Source organism: Pongo abelii, chromosome 1 (assembly GCF_028885655.2).
Source record: "Pongo abelii isolate AG06213 chromosome 1, NHGRI_mPonAbe1-v2.0_pri, whole genome shotgun sequence".
Taxonomy (NCBI): domain Eukaryota; kingdom Metazoa; phylum Chordata; class Mammalia; order Primates; family Hominidae; genus Pongo; species Pongo abelii.
In genome coordinates, this window is record NC_071985.2 from 164,598,943 (window position 1) to 164,615,311 (window position 16,369).

A 16,369-nucleotide genomic window follows, 5' to 3' on the forward strand; every position below is an offset into this window, starting at 1 on the left:
AATTCAATTTTCCCTCATAAAAAATTATTGGCAAAAAATTCATTTAAAAATTCTTAATTTGATAAGTTATGATATCCTCTCACTCAATAATGAAGCAACTATTTATTAGTAATTCACTATTGTACCTAACACAGGTATAAAACCTGAACAGAATGCATCCAGCAGCTGTTTGAGAACTCTGAAAAGTAAGTGGCAAGGAGACTGGGAAGAAAATCAGATATCAAAGTACCACTGAAAGGGCAGTGAGTTTTAACTTTTATTTTACTCTAGCGTCTCCTGTCCTGGACTCAATTCAGCAGGAAATCTGGAAATAGAATTTGATTGTAAACAGATAACGTGCCAGGAGAATTCTTCCAGTTCTGGCTTAAGAAGCTCAAGGAGTGGAAAAGCAATGTCCCAACACTCAGAGAATGCAGGAACTCCATTTTTCTTTCTTGTTCTCCATTCTCTCATGTCCCTGCCCCCAAGCAATCCAACAGTGGCTCAAAGACCATGGCTGAGGTAGCAATGGGAGGTACAAGGGCTGAAAACTCTAAGGGAGGAAAACTTTCATTTCCAGTCACAGGAGCTGTAATTAAAGGAAGTAAGGTAATTTTTCCCCACCCTCTTTGAAATGGTTTGGCCCTGTGTCCCCATCCAAATTTCATATTGAATTGTAATCCCCACGTGTCTAGGGAGGGACCTGTAATGCCACAGGTCAAGGGAGGGAGGTGATTGGATCACGGGGGTGGTTTCCCCCATGCTGTTCTCATGACAGTCAGTGAGTTCTCAAGAGATCTGATGATTTTACATGTGTTTGGAAGTTCCTCCTTTGGTCTTCTCTCTCACCTGCCACCCTGTAGGACATGCCTGCTTCCCCTTCTACCAGAATTGTAAGTTTCCTGAGGCCTCCCCAGCCATGCAGAACTGTGAATCAATTAAACCTCTTTTCTTTATAAATTACCCAGTCTCAGGCAGTTCTTTATAACAGTGAGAACATGTACTAACACACTCTTATTATCTTGTTGCTTTGTACCAGATGTGGAGAGAGTCACAAGAAGTGCGTGTCAGAGTGGAGTAATAAAGATATAGTAAGAAGACTAATGAGGGGAGCCCCAAGAAACAAGAAAGTACAGGAAAGAGTGCAGATACAAAATCTTGAAATCTTGAAATAAAATACAGTTGATATTTGAACAACAAAAGATTGAACTGCATGAGTCCACACAGTGGATATTTTTCAATAAATACAGTCAGCCCTCTGTATTGGCAGTTTCCATATCCACAATCAAACATGAATTGAAAGTACAATATTCATGGAATGTGAAACTTGAGCATACAAAGGCCATCTTTTTGTATCTGAGGGTCCCACAGGGCTGACTGGAACTCGAGTATGCACAGATTTTGGTATCCACAAGGGGGTCTTAACCAATCCTCTGCAGATAGGGAGGAATGATTATAGAAAATATAGAGAAGAACCAGATGGATATTTTAGAACTAAAAGATACAAAAACAAATTTTAAATCTTACCAGATGGGCTCAGTAGCAGAATAAAGAGGACCAAAAAAAAAAAAACCTAATGAAGATAGAACAATAGAAATTATCATCGTCCCCCCTTATGCAAGGTTTTGCTTACCCATGGTCAACTGCAATCTGAAATATTAAATAGAAATTCCGGAAGAAACCACACACAACTTTTAAAACATGTGTGGTTCTGAGTAGCATGATGAAATCTCACACCATCCCACTTTGTCCCAATCAGGACATGAAATCATCCCTTTATCAAAGTATATCCACACTGTGTATTCTACGTGTCCATTAGTCTCTTAGTGGCCGTATTTGTTGTCACATCAACTGTTGTGGTATAGCAGAGCTAGTATTCAAGTAACCCTTATTTATTTACTATTGTCGCCAAGGTACAAGTAGTAATGCTGGCAATTCGTATATGCAAAAGAGAAGCCATCAGGTGCTTCTTTTAAGTGAAAAGGTTGATAAAAGAAAAACTTCAGTCGAATTAAATTTGAAAGAGTTTAATTGAGCAATGAATGCTTTACAAATTGGAAAGCATCCCAAGCCAGGGTATGCTCAGAGACTTCAGCATAGCCATGTGGTGGAAGAAGATTTATGAACAGAAAAAGGAAAGTAACCTACAGAAATCGGAAGTGAGGTGCAGAAACAGCTGGATCAGTTACTGTTAGGTGTTTGCCTTATTTGAACATGGTTTGAATAGCTGGCTATATTTGATTGGCCAAAACTCGGTGATTGGCACAATTATAGGCTATGGTCTGTTACATCTCCACTTGTTATAGTTCACGATGTACAGAGAACCCTTTAGGCTGAACTTAGAATACATAAGGATGCAGCTTTAGGCTAAACTTTATTTAATAAGGTGAAAGTTTTCAATTTAATAAAGAAATGAAATAAATCATATGCCGAGATTACTAAGATTACAGTAAGAATGAATGTTCTATTTGTGAAATTGTAAAGAAGGAAAAGGAAATGTGTACATAGTCTATACAGGGTTTGATACTATCTGCCTTTCAAATATCCATGAGGGGTCTTGGAACGTAACCCCTGAGAATAAGGGGGAACTATGGTATATGATCTGAAAAGCAGGGGGAAAATGATTGAGAAACCTCAGGAACATGTGGTGTAATAATGAAAGAACTAATATTCTGTTATTTTAGTCACAGAGACAAGAAAGAATACGTTAATTTTAAAAACCTTGAAGAAATAAGGGCTGAAAATAACCCAAATGTGAAGAAAAGACATTAAGCTACAGATTCAAAAAATTCAGCAAACCCAAACAAAAAATAACAACAACAAAAAAATCATGCCCAGAGCCATCCTATTCCAACGGCTGAAAACTAGAGACAAAGAAAGTATCATGAAAAAAGCCAAAGAAAAATGATGTATTACTTATAGGGAAACATTTATTCTAATGACTGCAGCTGTCTCATTGAGGCCAGAAGGAAGTGAAACAACATTTATAAAGTGCTGAAAGAAAATAATTTCAACCCAGAATTCCATATTCAGAGAAAATGTCTTTTAGGAATTAAGATAAAATATTCTCAGATGGATAATAAACTAAAAATGTGTTGCCAGCAGATCTGTTCTAAAAGAATTGTTAAAGGAACTTCTTCAGACAGAAGGAAAACAATACCCAAAAGATGCCTGTAGCATCGAGAATGAAGGAAGAACAACAGAAATGTTAAGTATCTCAGTAAATATAACAAAGTCTTCTTGTCTTCTGTAGTTGTTTAAAGTGTGTTTGACCTCTTAAAGCAAAAATTGTAACATTCTCTCATGCATTTTTAATGTATGTAGATATAATACATTTTGGTAAATACAACTGAAGAGGGAACTATATGGTGAAAAGGTAACTGGCTGTTTTATGCAGGATAAACTATAAGGAAACAAAAGTAGATGTGGGAACTACAATTATAATGTGGCTGCCTACAGGAAAGTGATCTTTAAAGTCAGAAGCAAGAATTATCAGGAATAGATTTGAAGTGGCGTAAAGTGAAATTCTTAATACAGCAAATACATTATCAGACTCTGACCCATGCTTACCATTACAGCTTCATATCACTCTCTTTTTCCTTGTACTATATATTCTACTTATGCAAATTACCTGCAATTCTCTGTATATTCTATACTTACATGCCTCTATGACTCTTGTATAAGTTGCTTCTTCTCATGAGATTGACCTCCTTCCTTTCTTTCTCCACCTGGCTAATTAAATTCATTCATCAAGATTAGCTCAGGTGTTTCCTCCTGACATAACTTCCCCCAAAGTTAAGTTTCATGACGTTCCTAAGCATTCCACATAGTTTATTACAGTGGCCATGGAGCTTAAAAAGATACACTATCTGTTCATTTGCCTTCATATTTAATTAATAAAGAAATATGTGCTCAATATAAAAATTTCAAACAAGAGAATAAAATACGTCTTAAAGAAACAACGAATACAAATTTTACATGGAGTAAACATTTACTTCATGTACCTTTGCCTCCCCCAGATGAGTGTGTGTTTATCCAGTGTTTTTTTTTTTCTTTTTACTTAAATCCTTTCTCGGATGGAGCTTTTCATTCCAGTGGGTGAAAACAGATTTTATAAAATATACATATAATATGTTGAAGCTGATAGTATCTAAGAAGAAAAATTAAACAGGATAATGGGGAAAAGAAGGAGTAGGATTTATAATCATTACAAAACAGTGTCCCCTTTGCCACATTCTGCCTTACATATTATAAATCTTGTAATGTGCAAAAACTGGAATATACTATTTAATTAGAATTTCTCTGATTATTAGTGTGTGCAGATATTTCATAGGTTAACTGACCATGCAACTGTCAGTTTACATGATTATTTCATTCAACAGACCATAAGCTCCTTGAAGCCAATAACTGCAAGTTTCATGTCCCTGGATCCTAGCATAGTACCTAGTATAAAGTAGGCTGAAAGAATGACAGTGTAAGAAACATTATATATGTGTGTGTGCATGGCATGTGCATGTGTGTCTGTACGAAGCAAAAGTTCTCTTTAATCAATGCATCATAACAATTTGAAAATAAATGAACATATTTAAAATAAATTTAGATTAGTTTAAAAAATGCATTTAATATGACCTCTAGTACTTCTCCTATTTAGTTGTACCTTGGTACCATTATTAGAATGATCTTAACTAATGTGTTAAATTAAATGCCCAAAGGTAAAATTACTTTTATGAATAATGTTTAATGATCCAGCAGAACAAAATCAAATCTAGATCTTAGGATAATTTTCAAAACATATTTTTAAAACTTAGTATTTTAAAGTCACTGTTGAATAAATGTGTGTTCTGAAATTTGGTAAATTTATTATAAATTCCTGGAACTGGAAGAATCTTAGACATCTACTTCAACTTCTTCATTTTACAAATGAGAAAATTAAGAACCAGGGGAGGGATTTTCCAAGGTCTCATATTTGATTAATGGCAGAGCCAAGATTAGAATCAATATTCCTTGACTCCTTCCTAGAGCAGTGCTCGTTCTAGCACACTACAAAGCCTTTCATAGTTACAGTAAATTCTAAACTTATGAATGGATTGTACTTTAAATATTCATTTATGAATCATTTGTGGCTAGAACTGGGAATTCATTTTCCCCTGGAAATAATTCTTAAAATTTGACTGAATTTCTAATATAATACCCACAGAAAGTTCCTGTAAGGAACTAATAGCTTTTAATTCAACAGCCTGCACAATGGGGAAGATTTAAAGTTAAAGAGAAGGCTAGTTTTATGTGAAAGTCCTTACACCTCATAGATGAAGCTTCATGAACATATGTTACTAATGATTCTTGCAGTTGAAAAATGCAGGATGACTTTCTATCCAGGTATTACTGTGATTCTAGAACACTTTCCCACCTTTAATATCCAACTTCGTAAGGATTAGATTTGGGGATATTTTTCCTCTGTATTTAGAATATCTGCCAGATGTCTTATAGTTGCCAGCCATCCTCAGCTGTGTGCCTGCCTGACTCCAAAACTTTTCTGTAGGAGCTGGAAAGACTTGCATTAAATATGACGGTTTCAACATACTTGTTGCCTTAAGTCCAACCAACACTGACTACCCAGGGGAACTAAATGTTCTTATTATCTTAAGTAATCTAGGCCTACCCCAGATATGGCTGCTGTGTGACTATCTCCCTAAACTCATAGGAAGTATATAAAAGAGATGAAAGACCTAAGAAAAATCTGGGTATTATAAGGGAGATGGATGCTGAGTGATCAATCAATAAATGTCCGCTACAGCAGGAGAGAATGTTCCTTGTTTTATGAATTTTCTTCTAGACACAGGGTCATTTCCAGATTTCACGGCAGTCTTTCCTCAACACAAAATTCACAAACTACCTCCTCCTCTACAAATCTCCTTCTACCAGTCATTTTCATACCCTGAGTTTGTCAGATTTCCCATGTATACAATATAGTTACAAAGCAGCCAGCCAAATAATTTTTCTGCTTTATGAATGAACATAAACATAATGCATATATTCATATCTGTGTCTTAGACCTGTATAATCATACAGCTAAACATCAATTGATTTCAATAAATCAATCTTATTGAAAAACATAAAAATTACATTAAACAAGGGCAAATCCAGACATTTGATGGTTGTATATTAAATTAGCATTTTTCATGTATATTAACTGAAATTCATTAATGAAATTTGCTCCCTGCAGATAAGCTCTGACTAAGCAAAGTTAAAAGAGAATAAAAAGTTGGCATTAGAGTTTAAAGAAAAGTAGAAGACTATAAAATTACATATGATATGAAGACTAGAATTTCCTACAGTCACATCCCTTACTTCCATCTCTCTGCAGAAAAGACAAAAGATAAAGAAAGAAAAGCAAAAAGCAGACAGAATGAAGGAAGATGTAAGAGGAAACTACTGCATGTGAATGATTGTAATGGAAAAACTAAAACTCTGTATTAACCATGGAATATAATTTACAAAATGGCATTGCTTTTATTATCATGCACTAAACACACACACACAAATTAGAATTATTCAGAGAGAAGAAATCCAAGGGAAGCTAAAAATAATAATATTCAAGTATAGTAAAACCCAAGCAAAACAAAACTCAGAAGTGCTTAATTAAAAACTTTTTCACATAATTTTTAATACACATATTAAGCATCAACAGGACATCAAAGGAAGTGATTTATTTTAGGAGGATTTTCAACAATTATGTTGAAACGAATAGTATTTTGATTAAACAGAAAATTCTGATTAACTACTATACCTCATACATACTTAAGTATTATTTTAATCTGAATTTCAAATATATACGTGTATGATATATAGAAGTAGATATATGGATATATAGTTAGGATGCTTAAACAGTCTTTTCACAAAGAATAAACTCTAGTATGCAGTATTTGCATTTGGAAAGTCTAAGATATTGGTATTCATCTTTTAAAACCAGTTTGAATTCCCTATTTCTGAAGACTTCTAAATGGGGTATGAGTTAAAAGTAGTCAAGCTTAAGTGAGTACATTGATACGCTACTACAGGGAACTCCAAAGACAGTCCACCAAAGATCTAATATGCGAAAAGCTCAGCCTGGTGCTTTGGATTCATTTCTATCTATTCTTAAAGTTGCTAGTCAGACCCCAACAGTCAAAATGGTGAAGCATATTGAGAACAAGTATGCTTTTCAGGAGGCCTTGGACAATCCAGGAGACAAACATATAGTAGCTGATTTCTCAGCCACGTGTTGCAAGCTTTACAAAATAATCGAGCCTTTCATTCCCTCTCTGCAAAGTATTCCAAGATGATGTTGCTTGAAGTAGACATGGAAGACTGTCAGGAAGTTGCTTCAGAGTGTGAAGTTAAATGCATGCCAACCTTTGAGTTTTTTTTTTAAAGGACAAAAGGTGTGTAAATTTTCTAATAAGAAAAAGCTTGAAGTCACTATTAATAAATTAACCTAGTTATGTTTTCTATTTCTTTTTCTTTTTAGACAGGGTCTCACTCTCACCCAGGCTGAAGTACACTGGTGCAACTATGGCTCACTGCAGCCTCCACCTCCTGGGCTCAGGTGATACTCCCATCTCATCCTCCCAGGTAACTGGAACTACAGGCATGTGCCACCACACCTGGCTGATTTTTTGTATTTTTTGGAGCAATGGGGTTTCTCCATGTTGCCCAGACTAGTCTCAAACTCCTGGGCTCAAGCAATCTGCCTGTCTTGGCCTCCCAAAGTGCTGGAATTACTTTGTGGTAATACTTTGTGGTGTGAGCCACTGCACCCAACCCTAATCATGTTTTCTGAAAACATAACCAGCCATTAGCTGCTTAAAACTTGTAATGTTTTATTTATAGGAAGGGTGAACTATGGAGATCAAGCTGCCTTCTGATTATGAATGAGAATAAAATATTAATTCTACTTCTAAGAAAATAATATGGAATTATGTGAAAGCATTCATATAAACCACAGGGAGAAAAGTGAAAAGTAATTTTCTGTGTTGTCCCATATATGAGTGAGGTTTCTTAGACTCATCATTTATCATCATTGCATTGCAATTTTTATTATCATAGCTATCCTTAACCAGCCCAAATATAAATTTCTGCTTCTCCTTCTAGTTTTCATTAAACATTTCCATGAAGTCTTTCTAGTCTCTCCTGAACAGGTATGGGTCCTTCTTTTTACTGTGTTCCCATAGCACTTTGAACACACCTCCGTTATCACAGTTAAATAATTCCTGTTCAGTGCTTGTTTGCATGACCATTTCCGAAGTAGGTTGTAATTTCCTAGAGAGAAATATTATATTATTTTGCCAAAGTAACTTCTACTTTGGGGAGTTCAATATATACTTGTCAAATGAATGAATAATTGAAACTCTGTGCCAAAGAGTAATTTCTTCAATAAATTATATAATATAGGTAGGAGTTGAGACACAAGACAGTTTTTCTGACACATTTTCCATTCCCACACTCTCTCTATTACAATAGAAAAGGCCTATCACTGCCTCCTTAATACAAAAAAGGAAGTATTTCCTGCTCCTTTAAAGGCCAGTCTCTCCACTTCTACTGTATTCTCAGTTTCTCATAGAGTTTGCATTATCTGTCTGTATATTATCAATTATTCTCTTAAGCTTAATTATTCCCATCTTTAAATAATAACTATCACAGTTTTCATAAGTAATGTAGGTAAACTATTTTAAAAATTAACTAATTAGGTAAATATAATGGAATAAATGCTTATAAGTAGACATGTCAAATAATTTAGAATCTAAAGTTATATTAAATTAAATAATAGATATTAATTAAATGTCTGGGTTATTTCCCATCTAAAAAATTATAAGAAAACATTTTTCTCAAAAAAAGTGTCCTTAAAGGAAAATGATTTTTGTCTTATTCAAGGTTATGTAAAGGTTATTTATAAAACAGGGCAAAAGGTATGAGTAAATAAGATACATATAAAGAATCTTATAAAGGGCTACTTTGGGTAAGAAAAATTGAAGGGGGAATAATTTTATATGAAAAAAACATCGTATATGGTAAACTTTTGTCCTAAAATAAAATGAATAGGATGTTAAGGATAAAATGAAAAACCTAAGCAAGTCATAAATGGTTTGTGTAAGTCAATAAAATTTGTAAAAAGAGGCTTTATGGAAAAAAAACTTTATGTGATCAAGTTGGCTATAATTAAAAGAAAATTAGTTATAATAGTCTTTCTAGAGATTGGGCTTTGATATTTAAAATACACTAATACACTAAATAATCAGTTAGAACTACAAAATTTTCTTAAGGTATTATCTCTTAATAAAATTACAAGAGGGCTGGACATGGTGGCTCACACCTGTAATCCCAGCACTGTGAGAGGCCAAGATGGGAGATCACTTGAGCCCAGGGGCTCAAGACCAGCCTGGGCAACACAGTGAAACCCATCTCTACAAAAAAAAAAAAAGAAAAAGAAAAAGTTATCCGCATGGTGGCATGCACCTGCAGTCCCAGCTACTCTGAAGGCTGAGGTGGGAAGATCTCTAGAGCCCAGGAGATCAAGGCTGCAGTGAGCCATGATCACATCACTGCACCACAGCCCAGGCAACAGAGTGAGACCCTATCTCAAACAACAAAACAAAAAATAATTAGAAGAAATTTTAATTTATTTTTAACCTAGAAGTTCAACTTTTATTGCATCTTGCTGTTTTGAGCTTTCTTTCCTTTTTGAAAAGGGCTGAGATAATAACTCTCAACTTTTTAATCAGCTCCTATAACGTTTTCCTCAGGTCCTAACTATTGTTGTAGCCTGATGCTAAAAATGTTTTATCTCAAATGTCTAAAGCAAATGTTTTCTTCCAATATAACATCCTGTGCATTGGCTTTAAATTGTTCTATTAAACTAAAACTTTTCACTTATGATCCAGAATACATTCTTCCTATGCCTAACTAATTCAAATACCATTTTCTTTAGTTTCCACTTGTAGGTTATCTAAGTGGACTTCCCATAGGGGAAAGAAATCACAGTGCAGAAGGTTTTTTTTGGAGGGGATTGTTTGTTTTTGTTTTTTTGCCTTTTGGTACCTGGACTAACAGATTTTACATTTTATCAAAATTATTACTATCTAATTATTATTAAGTTTATTATTGATTTGCTTAGGAAAACTGAGGTTTTTAAAAACTTTTAAATTAAGTTTATTACATCCATGTGACTTTCCATATTACTTTTATTTATTTTTTAACCCTAATTTAAAATTTAACAATGCTTTATTAATAAAAATGCTGGAAGTTATCTGAGACTTCAGTGAGTCACAATCTTTTTGCCAGTGGAGTGTCTTGCCTGGATATTGATGGTTGCTGACTAATCAAATTTGTGATTGCTGAAGGTTGGGGTGGCTGTGGTAATTTCTTTTTCTTTTAACTTTGTTTTAGGTTCAGGGGTACATGTGCAAGTTTGGTATAAATTTGTGTCACAGTGGTTTGTTGTACAGTTTATTTAATCACCCAGGTACTAAGCCTCATACCCAATAGTTATATTTTCTAATCCTCTCCCTCCTCCCACCCTTCACCCTCAAGTAGGCCCCAGTGTCTGTTATTCCCTTCTTTGTGTCACTGAGTTCTCATCATTTAGCTACCACTTATAAGGGAGAACATGCAGTATTTCTGTAATTCTTTTAAAGTCCTTATGCTATTAAGTTACAGGGCTTTGATTCTTGGGTCTAAAAAGGACATCAAGTCCTGCTAAATCTTAAACAAGGGCAGTAGTTAAAGCATCATCTTCAGACTTGGGGAAAGATGATAAACAAAACAAACTGTGTTCATGAGACACAGGGCCAAGAATTAAAAGTATTCCACCCTTCTAGGCCTACAGACTATTATGGAAGAGGTGGGCACATAAAATCATAAGGGCCAATTTTGAGAGATAAAATTAATTCAGTTTCTTTATAAATTAAATGTTAATGTTGAAGGCAAACTGATACAAGACCAGCATCAGGGCCTCTGTGTCAGATTAACAAGGTTTTCTTGGAGCATTAAACTGCCTTTTAAAAAACTTATAAATGGTTACAAAAATGTTTGATGGAAATTATGTCTTATGGTCAAGATTCTTAAAATTTTATAGATGTTTATAAGATTTGAGAGACAGCTTTAATTGGCCTCATGCTGTCTTTGTTAGGGCTTATTGTTTGGGAAATTAAGTCTCCTCTATCAATGAGTAAAGGTTTTTTGCGTTTTTAAAATTTTGAGTTGTCATTTTGGGTAAATAAATGACTTATAGTGACCTGGAATTCTATTTTGTAATATCAAGTGTTTTAAATTTTGATATTTGACAAACTTTCCATAATCAAATTTTAAATTATGTTTTCTTGACCTAATTAACCCTTTGAGATATTAGGTCCCCCAAAGACCAAAAGAGACATATTCAGCTTATTTGATACATTAAATTCATATAGGAAGCATTGTCAAATATAAAATGACGTTTAACTTTCTTTCTTTAACTTATAATCATATAAATGTTATTAGTATGCATTACAAAATCATATAAAATTTCTACATTCTGATATGTCTCAGTATATATTGTCAGTAATAATTATAATTGTTATGTTAAATTGCTGTATACCACAGAGGTGACCAGATTTTCTTGTCAATTGTGTCTTTAACTGTGGCTGTTCTAAGATTTTATCATCCAAAGACAATTGTTGTCTTGCTTTAATCCTCTTCAAAAGGCAGTTTATAATCAGCTATAGGACTCTTGGACTCTCTGATAACTTTGAAAATTGGGCCATTGAAGTAGAAAAAACAAAACAGATAAAACAATTTCCAGGACTCTCATAGAAAGCTAATATATTCCAAAGGATTCCTGACATGGACTAAACTAATAAAAGGATGAAATAATCTTTTAATGATTTTTTTTTGCTTAAAATGTTGCTGATCCTTTTCATTTTGTTTTTCAGAATCAAGAAAACTTTTGTTTTCTTTTGAGCTATTTACAGCTTTTAGCAAGTGAGTAAAGTATACTCCTGTAAGAAAAATTTGGAGCATATTTCTTTCTCTCTACCTGATTTCTCCAGAATTTGGAAACTATTTGTGAATATTCTTAACTTATGGCAATATAGTTTTTTGCATAAGTGCAATAAGGATCTGTTTTCTTTAGTACAGGACCCAATTGGAGACACTGGTTATTTTACCAAGGCTTTGACTGGAATGGCATATTTTCAAATATAAACAGACTGCTTTAAATAATCAAAGGTACCTTATAGAGTGAATAGAAGCCGCTTGAGAAAACTAGCCTCATACCTTGTCTACACAGTCCCTGCACAGTGTTCCTGACCTGTGGTAAGCAAAGAATGTCACTTTCCAACAGGCTCAGGAACCTCAAGTTATCTTGTCACATTGAAAGAAGAGCAATTTACCCAACTCATACAAGTATTTGCAAGCACAGATAAATCTGTGACTGGGCTCAATGCTTTGAAAAATCTAATATGAGATTCCTTATGGAACAAACTTCCATCAAAGCCAATTTAAAAAGAGCCTATGTGGCAAATAATTTATTCTTGTTGTACTTGATGCAAATAATCAGGCCAAGTATAAGACTAAAACTTATTTGGCAATAAAATGGTCCTACTATGATTTTGTCTCTAATAAAGTTGGGGAATTAGAAAAAGAAAAATCATGTTTCAAAATAAACTCTAGTACACCTATTACTAGGTTCCGGCCTTGCCTAATGTTTTCACATTTTTATTATCTTCTATAAATTGGACAGACTTCTAAAGTTTTTCCTGGCTGCAAGTTCCCAAAATAATGTCTTACATTTTTTCCTTCTTTCTTTTCCTTTTTTTGTCATTTTTCCTGATTTGAAATCACTAAACATTAAACTGAGAAAACTGGAACTAGACAACTTAAACTTCAGAAGAAAATAACAGCAACATATATATATGTGCACACACACACTTACATATATGTGTGTGTATATATAGATATATGTGTGTGTATATATATTTTATATATAATATACCATTTCATACCTTCCTACTGATGTATGGACTTTAGAATAATATGGCCTTTATGGGTTTTCCAGGATTGCTCTCCCTTTTTTTGTTCATTTGTAGTTTTAGTTCTCTCTTCCTCCCACTATTTTTCTTCTTTGTAGGACATGAGACTGCACAACCTGTTAATAACGAGCTTTTCTAACAACATGAGACCTTTCTAGGAATAAACCATCCTAGCCATGACAGATGAGACAAAACTCAAGACCACAGACTCATTTTCTTCTAAAATGTTTTCTCTGAAGATTTTAAAAAGAAAAGGGGAGAGAATTTCAAAAGAAAAAAAACCTGGGAGCCCAACTCACTATGCCAAAAGGAAAAAAATTACCTGAAAGCTGAATCATGCAAGAAGCTGCCTTTCCTTTTGTTCCTAAGCAAATGTCTACTGATAAGAGGTTAAAAATCTTCATAGGAGGCCGGGAGCGGTGGCTCATGCCTGTAATCCCAGCACTTTGGGAAGTGGAGGCGGGTGGATCACCTGAAGTCAGGAGTTTGAGACCAGCCTCGCCAACATGGTGAAACCCCGTCTCTACTAAATACACAAAAATTAGCCGGGCATGGTGGCAGGCACCTGTAATCCCAGCTGCTCGGGAGGCTGAGGCAGGAAAATCACTTGAACCCGGGAGGTGGAGGTTGCAGTGAGCCGAGATCGCACCATTGTACTCCAGCCTGGGTGACAAGAGCGAGACTTTGTCTCAAAAAAAGAAAAAAAAGTCTTCACAGGAAGTTACTATGTTCACCTTATCTTATGTAAAGTGCCAATATACTGACCTTGAGGTGAATACATAATTGACTATTCCCCTACCTGTTCATTTTCTCTTGCAACATATGAGTTCAGTAATGTGACCATACCCTCCCTCTTTCCCCTCCAGCCTGCTTTTCCCCTGAAACCTTCAAAATTACCTGTGAAGAAAGTACAGACCTGTCTCATGGGCATGTCCTCAACCTTGGCAAAATAAACTTTGAAAGTGATTGAAATCTGTCTCGGCTGTCTTTTGGTTTACACCCAAATGATTTTTTTTTTCCTGTAAATCATTCTATTACATACAAATACAGCACAGAATTATATGGGATATGGCAACATGACTACAAGTACCTGTCACTGTCCTCCCAGTTTTTCTCAGTAGATATGGATGGTCCATTTGATACTACAGTCTTTACCAGAATCTTTGGAGAACTTAGGGACTTCCATCTACTTTGAACTAGGTGGGATATCAGTGGTCTCTGAAGGTAAAACTCCTCACAAATACTCAAAGGTCTCAAGATCACTTAGCTGTCAAACATCTACATTTCTCAGGAAGAGAGCACTTTATTGTGAGCAATTGTATTAGGCCATTCTTGCATTACTATAAAGAAATACCTGAGACTGGGTAATTTATAAAGAAAAGAGTTTAAATTGGCTCATGATTTTGCAGGCATTATAGGAAACATGGAACCGGGCATCTGCTTGGCTTCTGATGAGGCCTCAGGAAGTTTACAAGCATGGTAGAAAGCTAAGGGGGGAGCAGGCATGTCATATGTCCAGAGCAGGAGCAAGTGAGAGAGAGAGTGGGCAGTTCCATACACTTTTAAATGACGAGATCTCCTGTGAACTCAGAGAGAGAGCTCACTTATTACCAAAGAGGATGGCCTAAGCCATTCATGAGGAATCTGCTCCCATGATCCAAACACATCCCACCAGGACCCACCTCCAGCATTAGGAATTACAATTAAACATGAGATTTGGGAAAGGGCAAATATCCAAACTATATCAGCAATCCTGAAAAATCTCCCAAATACAATTATATAGTTGCTCTGACATCTATACAGAGTGTTGTAATATACTGGAATGATATAGAACCTTACCTAGGAGCTCAGTGGCATCCATGCCCTTGGGAAAAGTCATTGTCATTAGCATTCTTGAAAACGTGTATTTTACTGGAGACCTTTGGAGGGTAAATGACAGAAATCTAAACAAACTGACTTGTTTAATAAAAAATTGTTATTGTCCCACTTAATAAAATTTCAGGAGTCTAAGTGAACCAAGGAAAGACTAAAATTAGCACTCTCTAGCTCTCCTTTCTGCTTCTCTTTGGTCATCAGTGCATTTCACCTGACTAGAGAGTCTCCATTCAGGTGTAACTATAACCACATTGGCTCCTGGCTCATAGCCTCTCATCTTAGTCACCAGAAAGAGAAGGCTTTTCCCTCTTAATCCAGTTTTTCAAAATCTTACTGCCTCAGCTTGGGTCATGTGACCACCTCATTGGAATTGGGTGAGCAGAACTGTGACTCAGTTGGAGCAAGTGTTCACTCCTAGATCCCTGAGACAAGAAAGAAAAGTTCTCTCAGAATACATTTTAGAGCTAGAAAGGGCCAGGCACAGTGGCTCACACCTGCAATCCCAGCACTTTGGGAGGCCATAGGTGGAAGGATCACTTGAGGTCAGGAGTTTGAGACCAGCCTGGCCAAATTTTTAGTAGTGAACCCCGTCTCTACTAAAAATACAAAAATTAGCCAGGCATGGTGCCACGCACCTGTAGTCCCAGCTACTCAGGAGGCTGAGACAGGAGAATCACTTGAACCTGGGAGGTGGAGGTTGTAGTGAGCCAAGATCGTACCACTGCACTATAGCCTGAATGACAGAGCAAGACTCTGTCTCAAAAAAAAAATAAATAAATAAATAAAAAGCTAGAGAAGTATTTTCCCAAATGAGGAGGTATACTTTTCCCAAAGGAAATGAGAGCTGATTGCCAGACAAGACAATACATGTCAACTGTACTTCTAATCCTAAACTACACCAGCTGTCTGAATACTTGAGTATGCAGGATTTGGGGAATGATGGTTGAAAAATAAAAAGTCATTATCTGGGAAATACATGGACATAACTGATCTTCACTGAGGCTTATTTCAGTTACTGATGTTAAATTAAAAAAGAAAGCCTTGTATAAGAAAACATAAATTTAAATTAAAAGCAATGCAAACAATAAAATAATCAGCAGTTCAAAGAAGAGGGTCATTCTGAGCATTTTACTGTGAGCTAATTTAAGACAAAAGGGAAAAATAATTAAAGTCTTATTCATAATTCGTATTCCCAAGCCTAAATCAAGAGTAGGCAATACAGAAATAAATAATAATGAGAGAATAGAAAAGTCTTCCTGGAGATGAATGAAAAACTGAGCATAAAAGAAAATTAAATGGAAGCTCAGCTGGAAGAATTCTCTCAGAATTTGAAGAAAAAAAAATAAAAGGAAAATTATAGAAGGAAGGACGTCAGAAAAATAAGATAGATCCAGATGATCAAATAATTAATAATAGTTTCAGAAGCAGGGAGGACAAGAGGCAGGAGCAATTTAAAATAAAAAAATAAAAAAAAA

At 35.2% G+C, this 16,369-nt stretch overlaps 1 pseudogene; it reads left to right on the plus strand.

Moving 5' to 3' along the window:
* Positions 1-7,148: 7,148 nt before the first annotated feature.
* On the plus strand, positions 7,149-7,457 carry LOC112132617 (thioredoxin-like; annotated as a pseudogene).
* Positions 7,458-16,369: the final 8,912 nt, after the last annotated feature.